Consider the following 14564-nt stretch of genomic DNA (forward strand, 5'->3'; position numbering starts at 1 on the left):
GATTCTCTTGCCTCAGCCTCCCAAGTAGCTGGACCTACAAGTGCCTACCACAATGCTGGTCTATTTTTTGTTGCAATTGTTTTTAGCTGGACTGGGCTGGGTTTGAACTCAACACCTGCAGTGTATGTGGCTGGTGCCATAACTACTGTGCTACAGGTGCTGAGCCTATCCAGTTATTTTAATACTACCTGACCAAGTGTCTGATGATCAGGAGGGACCAGAAGGGCTGCAATGGGCATGGTGGGAAGCCTTCACCTTTAAATTTTTAAAAGATCTTAAAACTGCCGTGACACAATATGGTGTCAACTCTCCTTTTGTTCAGAATTCTTTAAAATCTATAACCAGAGATCAAAGACTCATACCTTAAGATTGGAAAACTTTGGCAAGAACTAGCTTGAGCAAATCTCAATTTCTACAATTCCATTCATGGTGGTCTGATGCTGTGCAAATTAGAGCTCGTAAAAATAGACAGAGACACTATTCCAATTACTGAGGATGAACTATTAGGAGCTGGGGAATTTAATAATTTTAGCCATCAAGCTGAAATGGCCTCTGATGCCAGTGAGCAACTATGCCAATGTTGCTTAGAAGCCAGGAGCAAGATCCAAACTGGGGGGAATCCTGTCTGTTCTTTACAGCAGTGAGACAGGTCAATGAGCCTTACCCAGATTTCAAAACCTGTTCACAAGATGCGGCCGAAAAGGCCATGCGTGATGAGGAAGGAAGGAAAATGATCGTGGAACTCATGGCATATGAAGCTGCAAATGCTGAATGTCAGGGAGCCATAAGGCCAATCAAAAATTAAGTTCCTCCAGGAGGAAACAGACTTTCTGTCAACAATCCTCTTTCAAGGAAAAAGGAGTTGATTCAGCTAAGTGAAAAGAACTGCCTAGGCTGTGTTCTAGGTGTAAGAAGGGAAAACATTGGAAAACTTAATGTCACTCAAAATTTGATATTGAAGGCAAACCTCTCCCTCTGGTTCAGGGAAACTGAATGTGACACAAAATGGGTCATTTCCACTCCAGAATTTTGTCCTTTGACACAACCCTCCAATGATAATATCCCCAAATCTCAATCACCAAATGAGTAGGCCACAATATCACAGCAGCCCCCAGCCCCAGCAGGCAGTGATGGCATTGACTTATGCAGCTCTATAGAGGTTTCTTTATTGCCAGGGGAACCTCCTCTTAAAGTACCAACAGGAGTTTATGGGCCCCTTCCCCCTGGGGTTGTAGGACTTTTTATTAGGAAGATCAAGCCTTCCATTGAAAGGAAGATCAAGGCTTCCATTGAAAGCCTTCCATTCAAATTCATACAGGAGTTATTGACTCAGAGTATGAGGGAGAAATTCAGATTGTAATCAGTTCAAATGTTCCCTGGCAAGCTAAGGCAGGAGATCATATATCTCAATTATTACTCCTCCCTTATAGAAAGACCAGAACTTCTAATCAGTAGTGATCTGGTGGGTTTGGAAATACTGACCCGACTGGTAAGGCCACTTAATGGTTGGAACACATTGCAGAAGGGAGGCCTTTATGTATAATCATCATCAATGGAAAGCCTTTTTCAGGCATTCTAGATACTGGAGCAGACATTTCTGTTATCTCAGATAAGCAATGGCCTTCACACTGGCACACCCAAACTCCTGAAACTGGATTACCAGGAGTCAGCATGCCTGACAAAGTCTCTCAAAGTGCCATGATTTTAAATTGTGAAGGCCCTGAAGACAGAAAGGTACTATCAGGCCTATGATTGTGCCCATTCCTGTTAACTTATGGGGCCGAGACTTACTTCAATAATGGGGCACAGAAATGTCCTTTCCTCCTGTAAATTACAGTGCTCTGAGTCAATACATATTGAAAAAAATGGGATTTATACAAGGAAAGGCTTTAGGAAGAAAAGAGGATGGTATTATTACTCCCCAAAGTAAAGTAAACCAAAGAGGTTTGGGGTATCCTTTTTAGGAGTGGTCACTACTAAGCCTCCTGCACCCATTCCTTTGAATTGGAAAACCCAGAACCCTATTTAGGTGAAGCAGTGGCTGCTACCAAAACGTAAGCTGGAGTATCTGACAACCTTAGTGAAAGAACAGCTTTAGGCAAGTCATATGGAATTTTCTGTATCTCCATGGAACTCATCTGTTTTTGTCATTCAAAAGGAATCCGGCAAATGTCAGGATGCTTATAGACTTAAGAGCCATTAATGCTCATTAATTCAACTCATGGGGGCATTACAACCTGGATTGCCTCTCTGGCAATGAGACCCTATACACTTACCTTTAATAATAATAGATTTCAAAGATTGTTTCGTTAATCTTCCTTTGACTACCTCTGATTGTGAAAAGTTTGCTTTCACTATTTCCAAAATAAATACAAATAATCAGGAACCAACAATGAGTTATCAGTGGAAAGTACTCCCCCCCTCCAGGGGTTGCTCCATAGCCCTACTATTTTTCAACTATATGTGGGTCAAGTTCTTGCCCATATCAGACAGTAGTGTTATATTATTCACTATATGGATGACATCCTTTGTGCTGTACCAACTCACTCTAAATTAATTACATGTAACTAATTAATTACAAACAGCCATTACCTAGGCAGGATTCATTATTGCTAGTGATAAAATTCAGACTGCCTCTCTGTATCAGTGTTGTAACCAGGCTTGAAGATGATTTTATAAGACCTCAAAAAGTAGAAATTAGAAAAGACAAACTTAACACTCTTAATGGTTTTCAAAAATGATTAGGTGACATGAATTGGATTTGTCCATCCTTAGCTAATTCCAACCAATTAGCAGTAATAGAACCCTAAAAGATAAGAAAAACAAAAACAAACAAAAAATATACTTAAATAAAGCACTTCTTACTTTAAATTTGTGAAATTACCCCAAAACATAGCCATTTATAGTTGCAGAGCACCATTTCACAGTGAAACAACGGTCACCAAAGGAAAAATCTTTGGTATGGAAAGATGTTAGAACTCAGCCATGGAAAAAAGGTGAAGTTGTTTTATGTGGAAGAGGCTTTGCTTGTATTCCCACAGGAGACAACTCTGATTTTGTGTGGGTTCCATGAAGATTTATTAAGCTTAATCATGAACCTGAATCAGAAAGAGCAGAAGACTGCCAAGAAAAAAGAAACAAACAAAAAGAGGCTGAGAGAAGCCACCCATCACGATGGATTAATGATGGCCTTTGCTATTTTGCAGAACAAAAAATAAAAAAGGGGGAGATGCAGGGAGAATGGGGGACTAGACCCCATTCTTGACAAGGGAAAGCAACCCCAGAAAAAGACGAAAATTAAAAAGTATGCTGAGTGAGTCAGAACAAAGAAAAGGAAGCTAGTTTATGATTAAGCTAGCCATTGCTAGCAAACTTCTTGCCTTTTCTGACGTTCTAGCCTGTTGGGGATACAGCTTACAAACACCCTGCTGGGTCTGTGAGCACTCTGAGGAAAATAATGGCTATATAAGCAACTGTGGCAAGTTCTAGCAAAAGATACATCTTTTATGGCATTTCCTGACCATTAAACAGGCAAAGCAGATACCCATTGTGGAGATTAGCATTTGCCTGGGGCAGAGACCAAGGGAGTGGCTCCAGCCCTGAGATATGGGCAGAAGAGCTTATATCCCTTATTGCAGAGGAAGATCCTCTGTGGTGTGATGGGAGGAAAATGCCTCCCTCTCAGCGATTCCTCAGAGGAGATTAACACTGGTGGCGTTTTGAGAACTAGTGGAGTTTCACACCTCCCTAGACATTTGTGTGTGTGATGTAAGGCTCAGATTTCAGATTTCTGAAGGCCACCCTTCAAGCCAATAATAATAATAATAGGAGGCGGTAAGCAAAACTGGGAAAACAGCTGGTGTCATTGTTCCCTCCCTCATCTTACCCTCTGGGCAAATAGACTTCAATAAAATCAGAGTGGAGCAAACACTCTGTGCCATTGCCAGAATCCCCAAAACCGGCAATAGACCCCTGAGCTCCCACTTTTAATTCTACTCTATGTCTCACATCTCTTTCTCTACTGTTGCTTCTAATTCTATATTTCTTCAGCCGATTGCTGCCAGGATCCACAGGTCTTAGCGGACCCTGCTCTTAGGGTGGGACCTTGACACTTGGAACCCAATGACATTTGGCGTTCAATGGGTTCCTGTGGATTCTGAAGTTCATCTGAGTGACATTTGTGGGGAAAATTTGTTCTCAGTGATCAACTCCTGGAGACGAATCTTTTCAGCTTTGGTAAGTCCCCCAAAGCATCCAGAACATTTCCAGGGTAGCAGTGCATAATTTCAGGGTCTCACTTCTCCCCTAATTTGGAAGTGGTATGCTTACTCTTAAAGAAAGGGGGTCAGGGGTCTCTGTCAGTTCAGAGACTCTGTATTCTCTGTTTGATGTGCTCTCAAATTTCTGTCCCTGGTTTATAACAGAGGGAATTTTAAACATCACCGATTGGGAAAGGGTAGGCAGAGAGCTCGTTCAAGCTCAGAAATCGGATCATTCTCTCTCTGTTTCAACTTGTTCAGTTTGGGTGAACTGAGGAATTGCTCACCTTGCCAGAATCATTAAATAGCTCTCATGGAAATCTAGGAATGTCAGAAGATTCTTTTAGTGAGATTTCAGTCCAGGATGTTGGAGACAGTTTACAGGAGTTAGTTCTCCTGTCCAGAAAGTCACTTATAGATTTTGATACTGCAGGGCCATCTGTCCTTCCCTTTCAGAAAACCCTGCAGCCACCACAACAGCCACTGCCTACAAAACCAAAGCCAGCAAAGTTTGCTATATCTTCAATGCACCGGTCACCAGGCCCTCCTTACCAGTCAGTCCCTGGAAACATCTCTATTAAATATAATAGTAAGTCTAGAAAGGATCCTTGTGCTGCTAAACAGCTTTCTCAGCCCAAATCAAGAACTCACCCACTCACGGATTTTTGCATAGACCATGGAATAATGGAAGCAAGGGCTTGAGGAGAGGAGGGAGCATGGAATTATCCAGTTATTTTAATACGCCCTGACCCAGTGTATGATCGGGAGGGACAAGAAGGACCCCAATGGGCACAGTGGGAAGCCTTCACCTTTAAATTTTTAGAAGATCTTAAAGCTGCCATGTCACAATATGGTGCCAACTCTCCTTTTGTTCAGAATTCTTTAAAATCTACAACCAGGGTGGCGCCTGTGGCTCAGTGAGTAGGGTGCTGGCCCCATATACTGAGGGTGGTAGATTCAAATTCGGCCCCAGCAAAACTGCAAGAAAAAAAAAATAGCTGGGCATTGTGATGGGCGCCTGTAGTCCCAGCTACTTGGAAGACTGAAGCAAGGGAATCACCTAAGCCCAGGAGTTGGAGGTTGCTGTGAGCTGTGACTCCATGGCACTCTACCGAGGGCCACATGGTGAGACTCTGTCTCAAAATAAAATAAAATAAAATAAAATCTACAACCAAAGATCAAAGACTCATACCTTAGGATTGGGAAACTTTGGCAAGAACTAGCTTGAGCAAATCTCAATTTCTACAATTCCGTACTTGGTGTGCAGATGCTGTGCAGATCACAGCTCATAATAATAGACAAATTTCCCAATTACTGAGGATGAACTCAGTATTAGGAACTGGAGAATTTGATATGTTAGCCAAGTGGAAATGACCTCTGAGGCCATTGCACAGCGATGGCAATGTTGCTTAGAAGCCTGGAACAAGATCCCATGTGAGGGAGAATCCTGTCCATCCTTTATGGCAATGAGACAGTCAATGAGTCTAACCCAGATTTCACAGTGCATCTATCAGATGTGGCCAAAAGGGCTATACATGATGAGGAAGGAGGGAAAATGATCGTGGAACTCATGGCATATGAAGCTGCAAATGCAGAATGCCAGGCTGCCATAAGGCCAATCAAAAATTAAGTTCCTCCAGGAGGTGACAGACTTTCTGTCAACAATCCTCTTCGAAGGATAAAGGAGTTGATTCAGCTAAGCAAAAAGAACCACCTAGCATGTGTCCTAGATGTAAGAAGGGAAAACATTGGAAAACTTTGTGTCACTCGAAATTTGATATTGAAGGCAAACCTCTCCCTCCGGTTCAGGGAAACTGAATGTGGGGCCAGGCCCAGGCCCAGACACAAAATGGGTCATTTCCTCTCCAGAGTTTTGTCCTTCGACACAACCCTCCAATGATAATATCCCCAAATCTCAATAAACAAATCAGCAGGTCACAATAGGCAGTGCTGGCATTGACTTATGCAGCTCTATAGATGTTTCTTTATTACCAGGGGAACCTCCTCTTAAAGTACCCACAGGGGTTTATGGGCGCCTTCCCCTCGGGTCGCAGGACTTTTTTAAAATTTATTTTTAGAGACAGAGTCTCACTTTGTTACCCTTGCTAGAGTGCCATAGAGTCAGCAGTCACAGCAACCTCCAGCTCTCTGGCTCAAGTGATTCTCTTGCCTCAGCCTCCCCAGTAGCTGGAACTACAGGTGCCTGCCACAGCCCCTGGCTATTTTTTTTTTTTTTTGGCAGTTTTTGGCCACTTCTTATATATGGGGCCAGTGCCCTACTCTTTTGAGTCACAGGCACTGCCCCTGGATATTTTTTTGTTGCAATTTGGCTGGGGCCGGATTTGAACCCACTGCCCTCAGTATATGGGGCCAGCACCCTACTCACTGAGCCAGAGGTGCTGCCTAGGTCGTAGGACTTTTATGTACATTAATGCAATCATGGGGTACAATGTGCTGGTTTTATATACAATTTGAAATGATTTCATCAAACTGGTTAACATAGCTTTCATGGCATTTTGTTAGTTATTGTGTTAAGACATTTATATTCTTTTTTTTGGCTGGGGCTGCGTTTGAACCCACCACCTCCGGCATATGGAGCCAGTGTCCTACCCTTTTGAGCCATAGGCACCGCCCAAGACATTTATATTCTACACCAAGTAAATTTCACATGTACCCTTGTAAGATGCACCGTAGGTGTGGTCCCACAAATTACTCTCCCTCCATCCATCCTGCCCCCTCCCCTTCCCTCCCTCTCCCCTTTTCCCTTCCCCTTTCTTCTTGGGCTATAATTGGGTTATAGCTTTCATAAGAAAGCTATAAATTGGGTGGTTCTGCGGCTGTGAGCGCAGGCCCAGCCGACAGCTGAGACCCGGGGCACGCTGCCTGCGCCAGCCCGGGGACCCAACATGCACTGCTGGGTGGGAGTCTGGCTGGCACTGGCTGCATCGCTCATGCATGTGTCCCTGCAAGATGAGTTCCAGAGGAAGATCTACAAGGGACTGGTCAAGAACTACAACCCCATGGAGAGGCCCGTGGCCAGTGACTCCCAGCCACTCCCCGTCTACTTCTCGCTCAGCCTCCTGCAGATCATGGATGTGTCAGTCGCTGCCAGATCCACAAGTCTTACAGAACCCTACCCCCGGAGTGTGTCACTTCTGGCCTTCCTCTAGCTGCCAACTTGCATCCCCGCATGTGTGCACCTAAACTCAGCTAGTCTACCTAAGACCCCCTGAGCACCAACCCTAGTCCTCTGTGCGGTCCCCTTTATGCTCCGGCAAGATGAAAGAAACTACCACGAACCGAGAGAAACTCGCCAAACTGAAGGCACAAGTGTACATTGATGGGAAAGGAACTGCTCGCAGAAAGAAGGTGGTTCATTAAACAGCTACAGCAAATGATAAAAAACTTCAGTTCTCCTTAAAGAAGTTAGGGTAAACATTATCTCTAGTATTAAAGAGGTGAGTATGTTTACAAACCAAGGAACAGTGATCTACTTAAACAACCCTGAAGTTCAGGCATCTCTGGCAGCAAACACTTTCACTATTACAGGCCATGCTGAAACTAAGCAGCTGACAGAAACGCTACCCAGCATCTTAAACCAGCTCGGTGCAGACAGTCTGACCAGCTTGAAGAGGCTGGCTGAAGCTCTGCCAGAACAATCTGTGGATGGAAAAGCACCACTTGCTTCCTGGAGAAGAGGATGATGATGATGAAATTCCAGATCTTGTGGAGAGTTTTGATGAGGTTTCTGGGAATGAGGCAGACTGAATTGAGTCAACTTCTGAAGATGAAACTGAAGAAGTTATTGGGAGCCGCTATTTTATATTATGACTGCTTTTTAAAATTGTTTTTGTTTATGGATCTAATAAAATCTAGATCTCTAATATTTTTAAGCCCCCCTCCCCAAAAGGACCCTACCCTCCTGGGTGAGACTCTGGCATAATCTAACTCTGAAGAAAAATCAAAATAAAAATTTCTCAAAGTAAAACTAACAAACAAAAAAATTCCCTATAAATTTGTTTCATAGTAAGACTGAGTACATTGGATACTTTTTCTTCCATTCTTGAGATACTTTGCTAAGAAGAATATGTTCCAGCTCCATCCATGTAAATGTGTAAGAGGTAAAGTCTCCATCTTTCTTTAAGGCTGCATAATATTCCATGGTGTACATATACCACAATTAATTAATCCATTCATGGGTTGATGGGCACTTGGGCTTCTTCCATGATTTGATTTAGCATTTATGAATTGGGCTGCAATAAGCATTCTGGTACATATATCTTTGTTATAATGTGATTTTTGGTCTTCTGGATATATACCTAGTAGAAGAATTGTAGGATCGAATGGTGGGTCTATTTTTAGATCTCTAAGTGTTCTCCAAACTTCTTTCCAAAAGGTACATATTAGTTTGCATTCCCACCAGTAATGTAGAAGTGTTCCCTTTTCTCCACATCCATGCCAACATCGTGTGGTTTGTGATGTGGGCTAATCTTACTGGAGTTAGATGATATCTCAAAGTAGTTTTGATTTGCATTTCTCTGATGATTAAGGATGATGAGCATTTTATCATGTGTCTGTAGACCATGTGCCTGTCTTCTTCAGAGAAGTTTTTCTTCAAGTCCCTTCTTTTCTTTTTTTTGTAGAGACAGAGTCTCACTTTAGTGCCCGTGGTAGAGTGCTGTGGTGTCACAGCTCAAAGCAACGTCCAACTCCTGGGCTTTGGCGATTCTCTTGCCTCAGCCTGGGACTACAGGCGCCCACCACAACGCTCAGCTATTTTTTTGTTGTAGTTTGGCTGGGGCCGGTTTTGAACCTGCCACCCTTGATATATGGGGCCAGCACCCTACTCATTGAGCCACAGGTGCCGTCCCACTTGTTCTTTTCTTGCTAATATGTTTGAGTTCTGTGTGGATTCTTCTCTGTGGAAGATATTCTGTGCAAATATCTTCTCCCATTCTGAGGGCTGTCTTCTTGCTTTACTTACTGTGTTCTTGGTTGTGCAGAAGCTTTTTAGTTTGATCAGGTCCCAGTAGTGTATTTGTGATGTTGCTTCAATTACCTGGCGTATGTGTGTGGTGTCCTCCTCATAAAATATTCACCCAGGCCAATTTCTTCAAGAGTTTTCCCTGCACTTTCTTCTAGTAATTTTATAGTTTCATGTCTTCAGTTTAAATCTTTAATCCAGTGAGAGTCTATCTTACTTAATGCTGAGAGGTGTGGATCCAGGTTCAGTCTTCTATAGGTCACCAGCTATTTCACCCAGCACCATTTGTTAAACAGGGAATCTTTTTCCCACTGAATGTTTTTAATTGGCTTGTCAAAGATCAAATAATGCTATGTAGTTGGGTTTATCTCTTGGTTCTCCATTCTGTTCCATACATCTACCTCTCTGTTTTTGTACCAGTACCATGCTGTTTTGATCACTATTGATTTATAGTATAGTCTGAGGTGTGTTAGCATAATTCCTCCTGCTTTGTTTTTTTTCCTGAGTAATGTCTTGGATATTTGAGGTTTTTTTCTGATTCCATATAAAATGAAGTATTATTTTTTCGAGATCTTTAAAATAGGACAGTGGAGCTTTAATAGGGATTGCATTAAGAGTGTATATTGCTTTGGGTAGTATGGACATTTTAACAATGTTGATTCTTCTCAGTCATGAGCATGGTATGTTTTTCCATTTGTTAACATTTTCAACTATTTCTTTCCTTAGAGTTTCATAATTCTCTTTTTTTTTTTAAATTTTTTTTTAAATTTATTGAATGGTAACTATGTACATTAATTAATTGGATCAGCTTCACTGGGGTACAGTGTGGGGTTTTCACATGCCATAATTCTCTTTATAAAGATCTTTCACATCCTTTGTTAGGTAAACTTCTAAATATTTCATCTTCTTTGGCACTACTGTGAATGGAATACAGTCCTTGACTGTTTTTTAGGACTTTTATTAGGAAGATCAAGCCTTACTTTGAAAGGTGTTCAAATTCATACTGGAGTTATTGACTCAAGTACAAATGAGAAATTCAGATTTTAATCACTTCAAATGTTCCCTGGCAAGTTAAGGCAGGACAGTGTATACCTCAATTATTACTCCTCCCTTATATAAAGACAGGAACTTCTAATCAGAAGTGATCTGGTGGGTTTGGAAGTGCTGATCCAATCAGTAAGGCTACTTCTTAGACAAAACACATTGCAGAAGGAAGGCCTTTATGTATAATCACCATCAGTGGAAAGCCTTTTTCAGGCATTCTAGATACTGGAGCAGACATTTCTGTTATCTCAGATAAGCAATGGTCTTTACACTGGCCCACCCAAACTCCTGAAACTGGATGAACAGGAGTCAGCATGCCTGACAAAGTCTCTCAAAGTGCCATGATCTTAAATTGTGAAGGCCCTGAAGACAGAAAGGTACTATCAGGCATATGATTGTGCCCATTCCTGTTAACTTATGGGGCCATGACTTACTTCAGTAATGGGACACAGAAATTTCCATTCTTCCCACAAATTATAGTCCTCAGAATCAACACATAATGCAAAAATATGGGATTTACACCAGGAAAGGCTTTAGGAAGAAAAGAGGATGGCATTATTATATGTACTCCTATTACCCTTCAAAGTAATATTAACTGAAGAGGTTTGGAGTACCCTTTATAGGAGTGGTCTCTGCTAAGCCTCCTGCACCTGTTCCTTTGAATTGGAAAACCCAGAACCCTATTTGGGTGGAGCAGTGGTTGCTATCCAAACTTAAGCTGGAGGCTTTGAGAACCTTAGTAAAAGAACAGCTTCAAGCTAGTCATTTGGAATCTTCTTTATCTCCATGGAGCTCACCTATTTTTGTCATTCAAAAGAAATTAGGCAAATGGCAGTATGCTTACATACTTAAGAGCCATTAATGCTATTATTCAACCCAGGGGGGTGTTACAAACTGGATTGCATCTCTGGCAATGATAACTAAACACTGGCCTTTAATAATAATAGATATAAAAGATTGTTTCTTTAATATTCCTTTGGCTACCTCTGATTGTGAAAAGTTTGCTTTCACTATTTCCAAAATAAATAATCAGGAACCAGGAGTAAGATAGCAATGGAAAGTACTCCCCTAGCAGATGCTCCATAGCCCTATCATTTGTCAACTATATGTGGGTTAAGTTCGTGACCCCATCAGACAGCAGTGTTATATTATTCACTACATGGATGACATCCTTTATGCTGCATCTACTCACTCTAAATTAAGTGCATGTTTTGAGGACTTACAAACAGCCAACACCCAACCAGGATTAATTATTGCTAGTGATAAAATTCAGACTGCCTCTCCATATCAGTTTCTTGGAATGAGGCTTGAAGATGATTATATAAGACCTCAAAAGTAAAAATTACAAAGACAAACTTAATCCTCTTAATGATTTTCAAAAATTATTAGGTGATGTAAATTGGGTTCATCAATCCTTAGGTAATTCCAACCAATTAGAGCTAATAGAACCCTAAAAGCTCAGTTAGAAAAACAAAAACAAACAAAAAAGGAGGAGATAGGAATATAGAATTACATAACTCCCCACACATACAAATAAAGAAAATGCTTTTTACTTTAAATTTCTGAAATTGCCCCAATCACAGCCATTTACAGCTGTAGAGCAGAATTTCACAGGGACACGATTGACAGCAAAGGAAAAATATGGTGGAAAGATATTAGAACTCAGCAATAGAGAAAAGGTAAAGTTGTTTTATGGGGAAGAAGCTTTGCCTGTGTTTCCACAGGAAATAACTCTGAATTTGTGTGGATACCATCAAGATTTATTAAGGTCAATCAAGAACCTGAATAAAAAACAGCAGAAGACTGCCAAAAAAAAAAAAAAAATAGAGGCTGGCATACTCTAATCAGAAGCCTCTGAAGAGAAACCAACCATCATGATGGATTAATAATGGCCCTCACTATTTTGCAGAATAAAAATAAATAAAGGGGAGATGCAGGGGAAATGGAGACCAAAGACCCCATTCTTGCCAAGGGAAAGGACCCCTAGAAAAAGAGGAAATTAAAAAGCAAGCTGAGTGATTTGGAACCAAGAAAAGTCAGATGCTTTACACTTAAGCTATCCATTTCAAGAAAGCTTCTTGCCTTTTCTAAAATTCTAGCCTGTTAGGGATACAGTGACAAACACCCTGCTGGATTTGTGATCACTCTGAGGAAATAATGGCCATAGAAGAAACTGTGGCAAGTCCTAGCAAAAGATACATCTTCTAGGCATTTCCTATCCATTAAATAGGGAAAGCAGATACTCATTGTGGAGATTTGCATTTGCCTAGGGCAGAGACCAAGGGAGTAGCTTGAGCCCTGAGATATGGGCAGAAGAGCTCATATTCCTTATTGCACAGGAAGATTCTTTGTGTTGTGATGGGAGGAAAATGCCTCCCTTTTAGTGATTCCTCAGAGGAGATTAACTCTGGTGGCATTTTACATCATCTCAGGCAGGAGGCTCTCCCAATGCAAGGCTCAGAGTTCAGATTTCTGAAGGCTACCAGTAAAGCCAATAATAATAATAATAGGAACTGGTATGCTCAATCAGAGAAACTGCTGGCATCTTTGCTCTGTCCCTCATCTTACCATCTGGGCAAATAGAATTTAATAAAATCACAGTGGAGCTGTTGTGACACGCACAGCTGAGAAAGCTACTTGGACCCCACTTGGTGCAAGGATTGATAGTAATTTATTCCATCTGCACAGGCAGTTGTTGCTATAAGAAGCAATCGACCACAAATGGCAGGCCAAAAGGGTTTTTATACTCTGTTCTCTGCACATCAGCAAGCAAGCAAAGGAACATAAGCTGAACATTGTGCTTAGCTCTGGGCAGGGGAGAGGGGTTTGCATAGATCAAGGTGGGGGAGGGTATATAAGTTGGGAAAGTTTCCAAGAACTCAGGACTTTCCTTATCTTTAAGCTTCTTCTTGGAATTTTTCCCTCCCTACATACTTCCTTCTCTTCAAGCCTCTTCTTTCTTTTTCAGGGGCAGGGGGCTTGGTTATCACATTCCCCACTAGTTTTAACAGAGAATCAAATCCTTGATTCATCTGAGTCAGTTGGTATTTGGTACTTAATACCATTAACTTTATAGACTTGAGCCTCAGTTGTATGAATGCTACAAAGCAGTTAAGAATAATGGGGCCACAAGTTAATCCAATTATGAGGGTTGTTAGTCATGGGGACCAATTGAGTCAGCACTTAGATTTTTAGGGACTGACTCCTCTTGGGTTTTCTACTCAGGTCTTAATAGTACTGTGGTGGTGGGCTAATACATATACAAGGTTTTACTTTTCCCTGTGTGATATTGCCCCCCTCCAACCTTTCCCAAAGTTCAGTTCAATGTTCAATTAAGACAAGTCTCTCAAGAAGTTTTCTTAGGCTTCAGCGGTGCATTGACCAGCCAGCTCTCAATATGTGGCTTGAGCAGGGCGTGTTGGATGTCTCAAAACTTATCTTTACTTTCCAAGGGGCAGTGAAGCTCTATTCAGCCAGCTGTGATGACTCCAGGTCAGGATTCTTCTCATCCTTGCTGCTGTGCATGTGGTCAGGATGATGGTGTAAAGTTCTTTTTACCTTGGTTTGAGGAGGAATGGGTTCTGATCCTGGACCTAGACTTGGTCCCTTTGATCCTCCAGAGAGAAAGAATATACAGACACAAAAGACTAAACAGAACACAGTTAATTAATTTAGTCTCTTTCAGTTCTTTTAGGAGTCCCTGCTAAATTGCACAGGATTGATGGAGGCCTCTTTGAACAACACCAGTGGCAAAGGCCAGTATCTAATTTAGTTTTGCTTCCTGGCAGAGTTTACATATTCTTGTTTTTATGGCTCTATTCATGAGCTTTGTTCAAGCTTTGAGGCTTGTAAGTTACATATAGTTTTCAGGTGATACTTAAAACTTTAGCTATTATTTGCATTATTTCTGTTATGAAGGCTAGCCCATAATCAAACTTAAGCCAGAGTGACTACCTAAACCATGGGATGATTTTTCTGGGCAACACTTAGACACAGCAGATGATATCAAATACTGCACAAATTTTTCCAGTTTAGCCAACAGGTGACCTCTGTTGAGTCTTTTTTTTTTTTTATTGAATGGTTACTATGTACATTAATGCACTTCTAAGGTACAGTGTGGGGTTTTCACACACAATCTGAAACACTTCCATCAAACTGGTTAACATAGCCTTCATGTCATTTTCTTAGTTATTATTTTAAAATGTTCACATTCTACTCTGAGAAAAATTCACTTGTACCCTTGTAAGATAAACCTCAGAAGTGATCCCTCCAACCCC

The 14564-nt window shown here is 41.4% G+C and overlaps 1 protein-coding gene and 1 pseudogene across 1 annotated transcript in view; one reads left to right on the top strand and one right to left on the bottom strand.

The window, feature by feature from the left end:
* Positions 1 to 14564, bottom strand: part of LOC100944715 (gap junction beta-3 protein-like) — a 29504-nt gene that overhangs the window by 4278 nt on the left and 10662 nt on the right. The window lies entirely within an intron of this gene.
* LOC100958800 lies at positions 7539 to 8027 on the top strand (annotated as a pseudogene).

Source organism: Otolemur garnettii, unplaced genomic scaffold, assembly GCF_000181295.1.
Source record: "Otolemur garnettii isolate 467f Iridium unplaced genomic scaffold, OtoGar3 scaffold00025, whole genome shotgun sequence".
Lineage (NCBI taxonomy): Eukaryota > Metazoa > Chordata > Mammalia > Primates > Galagidae > Otolemur > Otolemur garnettii.